Source organism: Oncorhynchus masou, chromosome 1, assembly GCF_036934945.1.
Source record: "Oncorhynchus masou masou isolate Uvic2021 chromosome 1, UVic_Omas_1.1, whole genome shotgun sequence".
In the NCBI taxonomy this organism is placed as follows: domain Eukaryota; kingdom Metazoa; phylum Chordata; class Actinopteri; order Salmoniformes; family Salmonidae; genus Oncorhynchus; species Oncorhynchus masou.
The window spans coordinates 2,819,863-2,830,729 of record NC_088212.1 but is presented as its reverse complement, the minus strand read 5'-3'; the positions used below and the strand labels follow the sequence as shown (position 1 = coordinate 2,830,729).

The following is a 10,867-nucleotide window of genomic DNA, read 5'->3' as shown; positions in this document are numbered from 1 at the left end:
GTACCTTTGAAAAAAACACCCCTTTTCTAAAAATAACATTTCATGAAATAACACACACAAAAAAAAGTGTAAACTATAGCAATTTATTTTCCTTTAGAGTTTATTCGCCTAAGCATGACCTTCACCCACATACCCAATTTTTTCCCCAATCGTTGCTTTTTTTCTGGCAACAATTAGACATTCTTAGGTTATTCCATAGTATCCTATAAGTTAACTAACAGAATCAAAACACAAAAAGGAGAGAGACTCTGGTAGGTACACCTATAGCTCATCTCTTGGCAGTAGTACTGTAGATTACTTTATCACTGACCTCTACCCGGAGTCTCTCAGAGTGTTCACAGTCAGCCCACTGACATCCCTATCAGACCACAACAAAATCAGTCTACTTAAACAGAGCAATACTCAATCATGAGGCATCAAAGCCAAAGGAACTGAGTAACATTAAGAAATGCTATAGATGGAAGGAATGTAGTGTGGAAAACTTACCAAAAAACAATTAGGCAACAACAAACTCAATCCCTTTTAGACAACTTCCTGGACAAAACGTTTCACTGTAATTGTGAAGAAATTGAGAAACCTGTCCAACCAACAACCAAGAGACCCAGAAAACCTGAGTCTACGCCTTCACTATGGTGAATCACTAAAACAATACAGAAATACACTACGGAAAAAGAAGGAACAGCACGTCAGAAATCAGCTCAATGTAATTGAATAATCCATAGACTCTAACCACTTCTGGGAAAATTGGAAAACACTAAAAACAAACAACAACACAAATAATTATCTTTCCAAAATGGAGATGTATGGGTAAACCACTTCTCCAATCTTTTTGGCTCCATAACAAAGAACAAACAGTAAAAACTTATACATGATCAAATACAAATCTTACAATCAACTATTAAAGACTACCAGAACCCACTGGATTCTCCAATTACATTGAATGAGTTACAGGACAAAATAAAAACCCTCCAACCCAAAAAGGCCTGTGGTGTTGATGGTATCCTCAATGAAATGATCAAATATACAGACAAATTCCAATTGGCTATACTAAAACTCTTTAACATCATCCTTAGCTCTGGCATCTTCCCCAATATTTGGAACCAAGGATAATGGAGTCGTTAACTCGTTTTTCAACCACAACCATTTTTCAACCACTCCACAAATGTTTTGTTAACAAACTATAGTTTTGGCAAGTCGGTTAGGACATCATTTTTCCAACAATTGTTTACAGACAGATTATTTCACTTATAATTCACTGTATCACAATTCTAGTGGGTCAGAAGTTTACATACACTAAGTTGACTGTGCCTTTAAACAGCTTGGAAAATTCCAGAAAATGATGTCATGGCTTTAGAAGCTTCTGATAGGCTAATTGACAACATTTGAGTCAATTGGAGGTGTACCTGTAAATATATTTCAAGGCCTACCTTCAAACTCAGTGCCTCTGCTTGACATCATGGGAAAATCAAAGGAAATCAGCCAAGACCTCAGAAACAAAATTGGAGACCTCCACAAGTCTGGTTCATACTTGGGAGCAATTTCCAAATGCCTGAAGTTACCACGTTCATTGTACAAACAATAGTACGCAAGTATAAACACCATAGAACCACGCAGCCGTCATACCGCTCAGGAAGGAGACTCGTTCTGTCTCCTAGAGATGAACGTCCTTTGGTCCGAAAAGTGCAAATCAATCCCAGAACAACAGCAAAGGTCCTTCTGAAGATGCTGGAGGAAACAGGTACAAAAGTGTCTATATTCACAGTAAAACGAGTCCTATATCGACACAACCTGAAAGGCCTCTCAGCAAGGAAGAAGCCACTGCTCCAAAACCACCATAAAAAAAGCCAGACTACGATTTGCAACTGCACATGGGGACACAGATCGTACTTTTTGGAGAAATGTCCTCTGGTCTGATGAAACACAAATAGAACTGTTTGGCCATAATGACCATCGTTATGTTTGGAGGAAAAAGGGTGAGGTCTCAATTAGGTCTCAATATAGATCTCAATTAGGTCTCAATATAGGTCTTGATATAGGTCTCAATATAGGTCTCAATATAGGTCTTAATTAGGTCTCAATATATGTCTAAATATTAGGTCTCGATTGGTGCTGACGACTGCCACCAATCGAGGAGGAGAGATGGTTGGGGGGGGGGGGGGATTTGACTGTGTTGAGTTCCAGGTTGTTGTGACTTGACCAGGCGGTAAACCGCTCTACGGTACTTCGGAGATGAGACCGACCAGGGTGGTGTCATTAAGTCAACGTGAGTAGTTTGACAGATGTGTCGTTGGAGATGAGACCGACCAGGGTGGTGTCATTAAGTCAACGTGAGTAGTTTGAGGTGCAGTCATTGGTGGAGAGGAACTGGAGGAGAGCACCAACCCTGTGGCACCTCTGTGCTGAGAGAGAGGAAGTCTGAAAGATGTTTTCCCATCTTAATGTGCTGTGATAGGTTGGCCAGGAAGTCGGTGATCCACAGAAAGATAGTAACCAGATTTCTTCAGCTGGGTGAGTTCGTGCTGTAGCAGGTCCAGAATGATTGTGTTGAAGGCTGAGCTAAGGAGGTGTGGGGGGGGTGACTCGAGGGGTTAGAAGGCTAAGGAGTTAGACGGCTGATGGGTTAGAAGGCCGAGGGGTTAGACGGCCGAGGGGTTAGACGGCCGAGGGGTTAGACGGCCGAGGGGTTAGAAGGCCGAGGGGTTAGACGGCCGAGGGGTTAGACGGCCGAGGGGTTAGACGGCCGAGGGGTTAGAAGGCCGAGGGGTTAGAAGGCCGAGGGGTTAGACGGCCGAGGGGTTAGACGGCCGAGGGGTTAGAAGGCCGAGGGGTTAGAAGGCCGAGGGGTTAGAAGGCCGAGGGGTTAGAAGGCCGAGGGGTTAGACGGCCGAGGGGTTAGACGGCTGAGACTTGATGGCCATTAATATACCATGATGAAATTATTTCCTCACCTAAGCCTCGGGTTTTAGCTACTGGCTCCCTTAACAAAACCTTAATTCTGTGAGCTAACATTTCACATGATCAATTCATAATCAATAAGAATGATATAGAAAAGTAGAGCCTATTTTTCAAATGGAGGTTTCTATTGCGAAGTCACAGATGAGCATCTTACCTGTGAGCCTGAAAAATCATTGATAATTGGTCATGCTTATATTGGGCTCAAGTTTGTGAGTTCAAAGACAACTTTGGTAGCATTATAACATTTTATTTAAAAAACTTGTATGCTATGGACTGGCCCGCCCGTTCCCCAGACCTGAATCCAATTGAGCACATCTGGGACATCATGTCTCGCTCCATCCACCAACGCCACGTTGCACCACAGACTGTCCAGGAGTTGGCGGATGCTTTAGTCCAGGTCTGGGAGGAGATCCCTCAGGAGACCATCCGCCACCTCATCAGGAGCATGCCCAGGCGTTGTAGGGAGGCCACACACACTACTGAGCCTCATTTGGACTTGTTTTAAGGACATTACATCAAAGTTGGATCAGCCTGTAGTGTGGTTTTCCACTTTAATTTTGAGTGTGACTCCAAATCCAGACCTCCATGGGTTGATACAATTGATTTCCATTCGTCATTTTTGTGTGATTTTGTTGTCAGCACATTCAACTATGTAAAGAAAAAAATATTTAATAAGAATATTTCATTCATTCAGATCTAGGATGTGTTATTTTAGTGTTCCCTTTGTTTTTTTGAGCAGTGTTTATGTATATAATGTAACAAAATGTGGATAAACAAAGAGAAACAAAGAGATCTTCTGTTGAATCTGACAATTAATCTTAATGGTTGTACAGTCATCTCAAATAAAACTGTGAAGGACCTCGGCGTTACTCTGGACCCTGATCTCTCTTTTGAAGAACATATCAAGACCATTTCAAGGACAGCTTTTTTCCATCTACGTAACATTGCAAAAATCAGAAACTTTCTGTCCAAAAATGATGCAGAAAAATTAATCCATGCTTTTGTCACTTCTAGGTTAGACTACTGCAATGCTCTACTTTCCGGCTACCCGGATAAAGCACTAAATAAACTTCAGTTAGTGCTAAATACGGCTGCTAGAATCCTGACTAGAACCAAAAAATTTGATCATATTACTCCAGTGCTAGCCTCCCTACACTGGCTTCCTGTCAAAGCAAGGGCTGATTTCAAGGTTTTACTGCTAACCTACAAAGCATTGCATGGGCTTGCTCCTACCTATCTCTCTGATTTGGTCCTGCCGTACATACCTACACGTACGCTACGGTCACAAGACGCAGGCCTCCTAATTGTCCCTAGAATTTCTAAGCAAACAGCTGGAGGCAGGGCTTTCTCCTATAGAGCTCCATTTTTATGGAACGTCTGCCTACCCATGTCAGAGACGCAAACTCGGTCTCAACCTTTAAGTCTTTACTGAAGACTCATCTCTTCAGTGGGTCATATGATTGAGTGTAGTCTGGCCCAGGAGTGGGAAGGTGAACGGAAAGGCTCTGGAGCAACGAACCACCCTTGCTGTCTCTGCCTGGCCGGTTCCCCTCTTTCCACTGGGATTCTCTGCCTCTAACCCTATTACAGGGGCTGAGTCACTGGCTTGCTGGGGCTCTCTCATGCCGTCCCTGAGGGGGTGCGTCACCTGAGTGGGTTGATTCACTGATGTGGTCATCCTGTCTGGGTTGGCGCCCCCCCCCCCTTGGGTTGTGCCGTGGCGGAGATCTTTGCGGGCTATACTCAGCTTTGTCTCAGGATGGTAAGTTGGTGGTTGAAGATATCCCTCCAGTGGTGTGGGGGCTGTGCTTTGGCATAGTGGGTGGGGTTATATCCTTCCTGTTTGGCCCTGTCCGGGGGTGTCCTCGGGTGGGGCCACAGTGTCTCCTGACCCCTCCTGTCTCAGCCTTCAGTATTTATGCTGCAGTAGTTTATGTGTCGGGGGGCTGGGGTCAGTTTGTTATATCTGGAGTACTTCTCCTGTCCAATTCGGTGTCCTGTGTGAATCTAAGTGTGCGTTCTCTAATTCTCTCCTTCTCTCTCTCGGAGGACCTGAGCCCTAGGACCATGCCCCAGGACTACCTGACATGATGACTCCTTGCTGTCCCCAGTCCACCTGGCCGTGCTGCTGCTCCAGTTTCAACTGAACCGCGGCCCTAGGACCATGCCCCAGGACTACTTGACATGATGACTCCTTGCTGTCCCCAGTCCACCTGGCCGTGCTGCTGCTCCAGTTTCAACTGTTCTGCCTTATTATTATTCGACCATGCTGGTCATTTATGAACATTTGAACATCTTGGCCATGTTCTGTTATAATCTCTACCCGGCACAGCCAGAAGAGGACTGGCCACCCCACATAGCCTGGTTCCTCTCTAGGTTTCTTCCTAGGTTTTGGCTTTTCTAGGGAGTTTTTCCTAGCCACCGTGCTTCTACACCTGCATTGCTTGCTGTTTGGGGTTTTAGGCTGGGTTTCTGTACAGCACTTTGAGATATCAGCTGATGTACGAAGGGCTATATAAATAAATTTGATTTGATTTGATTTGATAAAGGGAAGGAGTCTGGAAACTTTCCGAATGCCCTGTTTCTAAACATAAGTGAACAAAGTTTGGCATAAACTGTCATGACACTCATCTCAGTTGTGCCACTAGACTAGCGTTTTCCCCCGAACTGAACCATTACAGTCATCAGCTCATTTATAGCCTGGTTCCCAGATCTATGCTGTCTTGCCAACTCAAAAAGGTGACAACAACACAAACAGATCTGGGACCAGGCAAGCTTATGTATTGTGTGGACAAAACATTAAGAACACCGGCTCTTTCCGTGACAGACTGACCAAGTGAATCCAGGTGAAGGCTATGATCCCTTATTGATGTCACTTGTTAAATCCACTTCAGTCAGTGTAGATGAAGGGGAGGAGACGGGGTTAAAGAAGGATATTTAAGCCTTGAGACAATAGTGTATGTGTGCCATTCAGAGGATGACCGGGCAAGCCACAATATTGAAGTGCCTTTGAACAGGGTGTGGTAGTAGGTGTCTTTGAACAGGTTCTGGTAACAGGGTGTGGTAGTAGGTGCCTTTGAACAGGGTGTGGTAGTAGGTGCCTTTGAACAGGGTATGGTAGTAGGTGCCTTTGAACAGGGTGTGGTAGTAGGTGTCTTTGAACAGGGTGTGGTAGTAGGTGCCTTTGAACAGGGTATGGTAGTAGGTGCCTTTGAACAGGGTATGGTAGTAGGTGCCTTTGAACAGGGTATGGTAGTAGGTGTCTTTGAACAGGGTATGGTAGTAGGTGTCTTTGAACAGGGTATGGTAGTAGGTGTCAGATGCACCGGTTCGTATGAAGAACTGCAACGCTGCTGGGTTTTCCCACACTCAACAGTTTCCCGTATGAATCAACAATAGCCCATCAGGCAAAGAACATCCAGCCGACTTGACACAACTGCAGGAAGTATTGGAGTCAACGTGTGGAACGCTTGACACCTGGTAGAGTCCATACCCTGACCAATTGAGGCTGTTCTGAGGGCAAAAGGGGGGGTGCAACTCAATACTAGGAAAGTGTTCTTAATGTTTTGTACACTCAGTGTTACGCTTCCTCCTCCTAAGTACAGTTTCCTGTCACCAGCAGAGGGCTCTGCATTGAAATAATGAACAAACAGACTGTACCGTTTCCTGTCACCAGCAGAGGGCTCTGCATTGAAATAATGAACAAACAGACTGTACCGTTTCCTGTCACCAGCAGAGGGCTCTGCATTGAAATAATGAACAAACAGACTGTACCGTTTCCTGTCACCAGCAGAGGGCTCTGCATTGAAATAATGAACAAACAGACTGTACCGTTTCCTGTCACCAGCAGAGGGCTCTGCATTGAAATAATGAACAAACAGACTGTACCGTTTCCTGTCACCAGCAGAGGGCTCTGCATTGAAATAATGAACAAACAGACTGTACAGTTTCCTGTCACCAGCAGAGGGCTCTGCATTGAAATAATGAACAAACAGACTGTACAGTTTCCTGTCACCAGCAGAGGGCTCTGCATTGAAATAATGAACAAACAGACTGTACAGTTTCCTGAAGAGGAAATAATCAAACCAGCATTCCAGTCGTCGAACCAGCCGAGCATTCCAGTCGTCGAACCAGCCGAGCATTCCAGTCGTCGAACCAGCCTAGCATTCCAGTCGTCGAACCAGCCGAGCATTCCAGTCGTCGAACCAGCCGAGCATTCCAGTCGTCGAACCAGCCGAGCATTCCAGTCGTCGAACCAGCCGAGCATTCCAGTCGTCGAACCAGCCTAGCATTCCAGTCGTCGAACCAGCCGAGCATTCCAGTCGTCGAACCAGCCGAGCATTCCAGTCGTCGAACCAGCCGAGCATTCCAGTCGTCGAACCAGCCGAGCATTCCAGTCGTCGAACCAGCCGAGCATTCCAGTCGTCGAACCAGCCGAGCATTCCAGTCGTCGAACCAGCCGAGCATTCCAGTCGTCGAACCAGCCGAGCATTCCAGTCGTCGAACCAGCCGAGCATTCCAGTCGTCGAACCAGCCTAGCATTCCAGTCGTCGAACCAGCCTAGCATTCCAGTCGTCGAACCAGCCTAGCATTCCAGTCGTCGAACCAGCCTAGCATTCCAGTCGTCGAACCAGCCGAGCATTCCAGTCGTCGAACCAGCCTAGCATTAGTGCTGAGCGATCAGTGCTTTTTGGAGGTCGGTTCGATTGTTATTTCAATAAAAAAAATAAAAACATTAAATATTGACATTACAATGATTTTAGAGCTTTTTAATTAAAATACCAAAGTCAAAAATAGTGAACATTCAAATGCCAAAACTTTGAAAATATGATATTGACTCCGTCGGGTCCACCTTGAGGAGACATCAATATAATTATAGTAAATCACTATGAAATAACACAATATTACCTCAACTACCTTGACACCGGTACCCCCTGTATAAATCCACACTATTGTTAATTACTGCTGCTCTTTAATTATGTTATTCTTATCTCTTACTTTTTTGGGGATATTTTCTTAACTGCATTTTTGGTTAAGTAAGCATTTCACTGTAAGGTCTACTACACCTGTTGTATTCAGCATTTCACTGTGAGGTCTACTACTCCTGTTGTATTCAGCATTTCACTGTGAGGTCTACTACACCTGTTGTATTCAGCATTTCACTGTGAGGTCTACTACACCTGTTGTATTCAGCATTTCACTGTGAGGTCTACTACACCTGTTGTATTCAGCATTTCACTGTAAGGTCTACTACACCTGTTGTATTCAGCATTTCACTGTGAGGTCTACTACACCTGTTGTATTCAGCATTTCACTGTGAGGTCTACTACACCTGTTGTATTCAGCATTTCACTGTGAGGTCTACTACACCTGTTGTATTCAGCATTTCACTGTGAGGTCTACTACACCTGTTGTATTCAGCATTTCACTGTAAGGTCTACTACACCTGTTGTATTCAGCATTTCACTGTGAGGTCTACTACACCTGTTGTATTCAGCATTTCACTGTAAGGTCTACTACACCTGTTGTATTCAGCATTTCACTGTAAGGTCTACTACACCTGTTGTTTTCAACATTTTACTGTAAGGTCTACACATGTTGCATTCGCTACGTGACAAATTACATTTATATATTCTTTAGGTCTGATTATGACTTTTAAATGTTTAATTCCTTAAAGTCATCATGTCAGAAGGTGAATTCACCAATTTGTAAGTCGCTCTGGATAAGAGCGTCTGCTAAATGACTTAAATGTTAATGTCATCTCTGCCCAGGCAGTAGCAGTCAGCCAGACAGTTATCTCTGTTCTCCCCATACTGTACTGTCTGCTGTCATCCTATTTAGCTAGCCTGCCTAAGTATGCTGCAATCTGACCAAATCATTTGACTAGTTCTTCAAAGTAGATAGCTCGTGAAAGTATGTCTTGTCTCGGTCCCTCGTCGCTGTGTTGTGTGTGGTCTTTGTGTATCTAACATAACGTAGCTCGGTCCCTCATCGTTGTGTTGTGTGTGGTCTGTGTGTATCTAACATAACGTAGCTCGGTCCCTCATCGTTGTGTTGTGTGTGGTCTGTGTGTATCTAACATAACGTAGCTCGGTCCCTCATCGTTGTGTTGTGTGTGGTCTGTGTGTATCTAACCTAACGTAGCTCGGTCCCTCATCGTTGTGTTGTGTGCGGTCTGTGTGTATCTAACATAACGTAGCTCGGTCCCTCATCGTTGTGTTGCGTGTGGTCTGTGTGTATCTAACGTAACGTAGCTCGGTCCCTCATCGTTGTGTTGCGTGTGGTCTGTGTGTATCTAACGTAACGTAGCTCGGTCCCTCATCGTTGTGTTGTGTGCGGTCTGTGTGCATCTAACATAACGTAGCTCGGTCCCTCATCGTTGTGTTGTGTGTGGTCTGTGTGCATCTAACATAACGTAGCTCGGTCCCTCATCGTTGTGTTGTGTGTGGTCTGTGTGTATCTAACATAACGTAGCTCGGTCCCTCATCGTTGTGTTGTGTGTGGTCTGTGTGTATCTAACATAACGTAGCTCGGTCCCTCATCGTTGTGTTGTGTGCGGTCTGTGTGTATCTAACATAACATAGATCGGTCCCTCATCGTTGTGTTGTGTGTGGTCTGTGTGTATCTAACATAACGTAGCAGGTGTTAATGTGTATCCGTCCAGAGATGTGTATATAATTGGGAACAGTGGGCTAACATGGGCATCTCGTCATTATGGGGCGGCAGGGTGGCCTAGTGGTTAGAGCGTTGGACTAGTAACCGGAAGGTTGCGAGTTCGAATCCCCGAGCCGTACAAATCTGTCGTTCTGCCCCTGAACAGGCAGTTAACCCACTGTTCCTAGGCCGTCATTGAAAATAAGAATTTGTTCTTAACTGACTTGCCTAGTAAAATAAAGGTAAAATTAAAAAAAATTAAAACTACATAATGACAAGATGCCCATGTCTCCTCCCTAACAATGGGAGTTGCTGTCCCAAAGCCCATGTCTCCGCCCTAACAATGGGAATTGCTGTCCCAAAGCCCATGTCTCCGCCCTAACAATGGGAATTGCTGTCCCAAAGCCCATGTCTCCTCCCTTACAATGGGAGTTGCTGTCCCAAAGCCCATGTCTCCTCCCTAACAATGGGAGTTGCTGTCCCAAAGCCCATGTCTCCTCCCTAACAATGGGAGTTGCTGTCCCAAAGCCCATGTCTCCGCCCTAACAATGGGAGACGTTTTCCCAAAGGCGGGAATGCAGGCAACAAGTAGAGCCCATTGTGCTACAGATTTTCTCTTAGTCTTTTCCTGATTCATCACATTACAGCCAGTTAAAAGTACAGTACGATATTGGCTTTGGATTCCATTCCACACAGAGATTAGGAATAAAACAGTATAGAAGTTTTAAGGTAAAACAAAACAAAAATAAGCTTCCCTTTTGCAGTATAAAACGTACAGCTGGCATCATTGGTCAACACACACTTATGGCATAGATTCATGTGATTTTGGCTTGAAATCGGCTTCTAAACCATTAAGCAACCTTTGGCATTCCATCGAGAGACTAACATTTTTTATTTAATTAAAAAAGGGCATACAAATGGTAATTCATTATTCAGTGCTTTACAGTAGTTATGTGTTTTAGACCGGACAGCTCTATGGTTCTTAACAGGACAGTAGTCAACTATGGACAGCTAGGCATTCTTTAAAGATGTCATTTCCTTTAAGCGAGAGAGCGAGACAGAGAGCGAGACAGAGAGCGAGACAGAGAGCGAGACATTCAGTCACAGTTTTCTTTGTTGCTCACCACAGTAGTGCACAAATGGTATTAGGATATATAGCTTTGGCCTTCTCTGTCTAAAGCAGGAACATGGTGGTCCTGTCAACGATGGCTTTGAGCACCACGACACATACAGGTCCAACACTTTAGGTCCCAGTATA

The 10,867-nt window shown here is 44.7% G+C and overlaps 1 protein-coding gene across 1 annotated transcript in view; it reads right to left on the bottom strand.

Annotated features, from left to right (window-relative positions):
• Positions 1 to 7,709: 7,709 nt before the first annotated feature.
• The window catches only part of mtmr12 (myotubularin related protein 12), a 38,471-nt gene continuing 35,313 nt past the window's right edge, over positions 7,710 to 10,867 (bottom strand). The window contains exon 16 of the mRNA XM_064928966.1: positions 7,710 to 10,867. This exon is cut by the window's right edge and continues 424 nt beyond it. The gene's annotated coding sequence lies outside the window, so the exon portion shown is untranslated.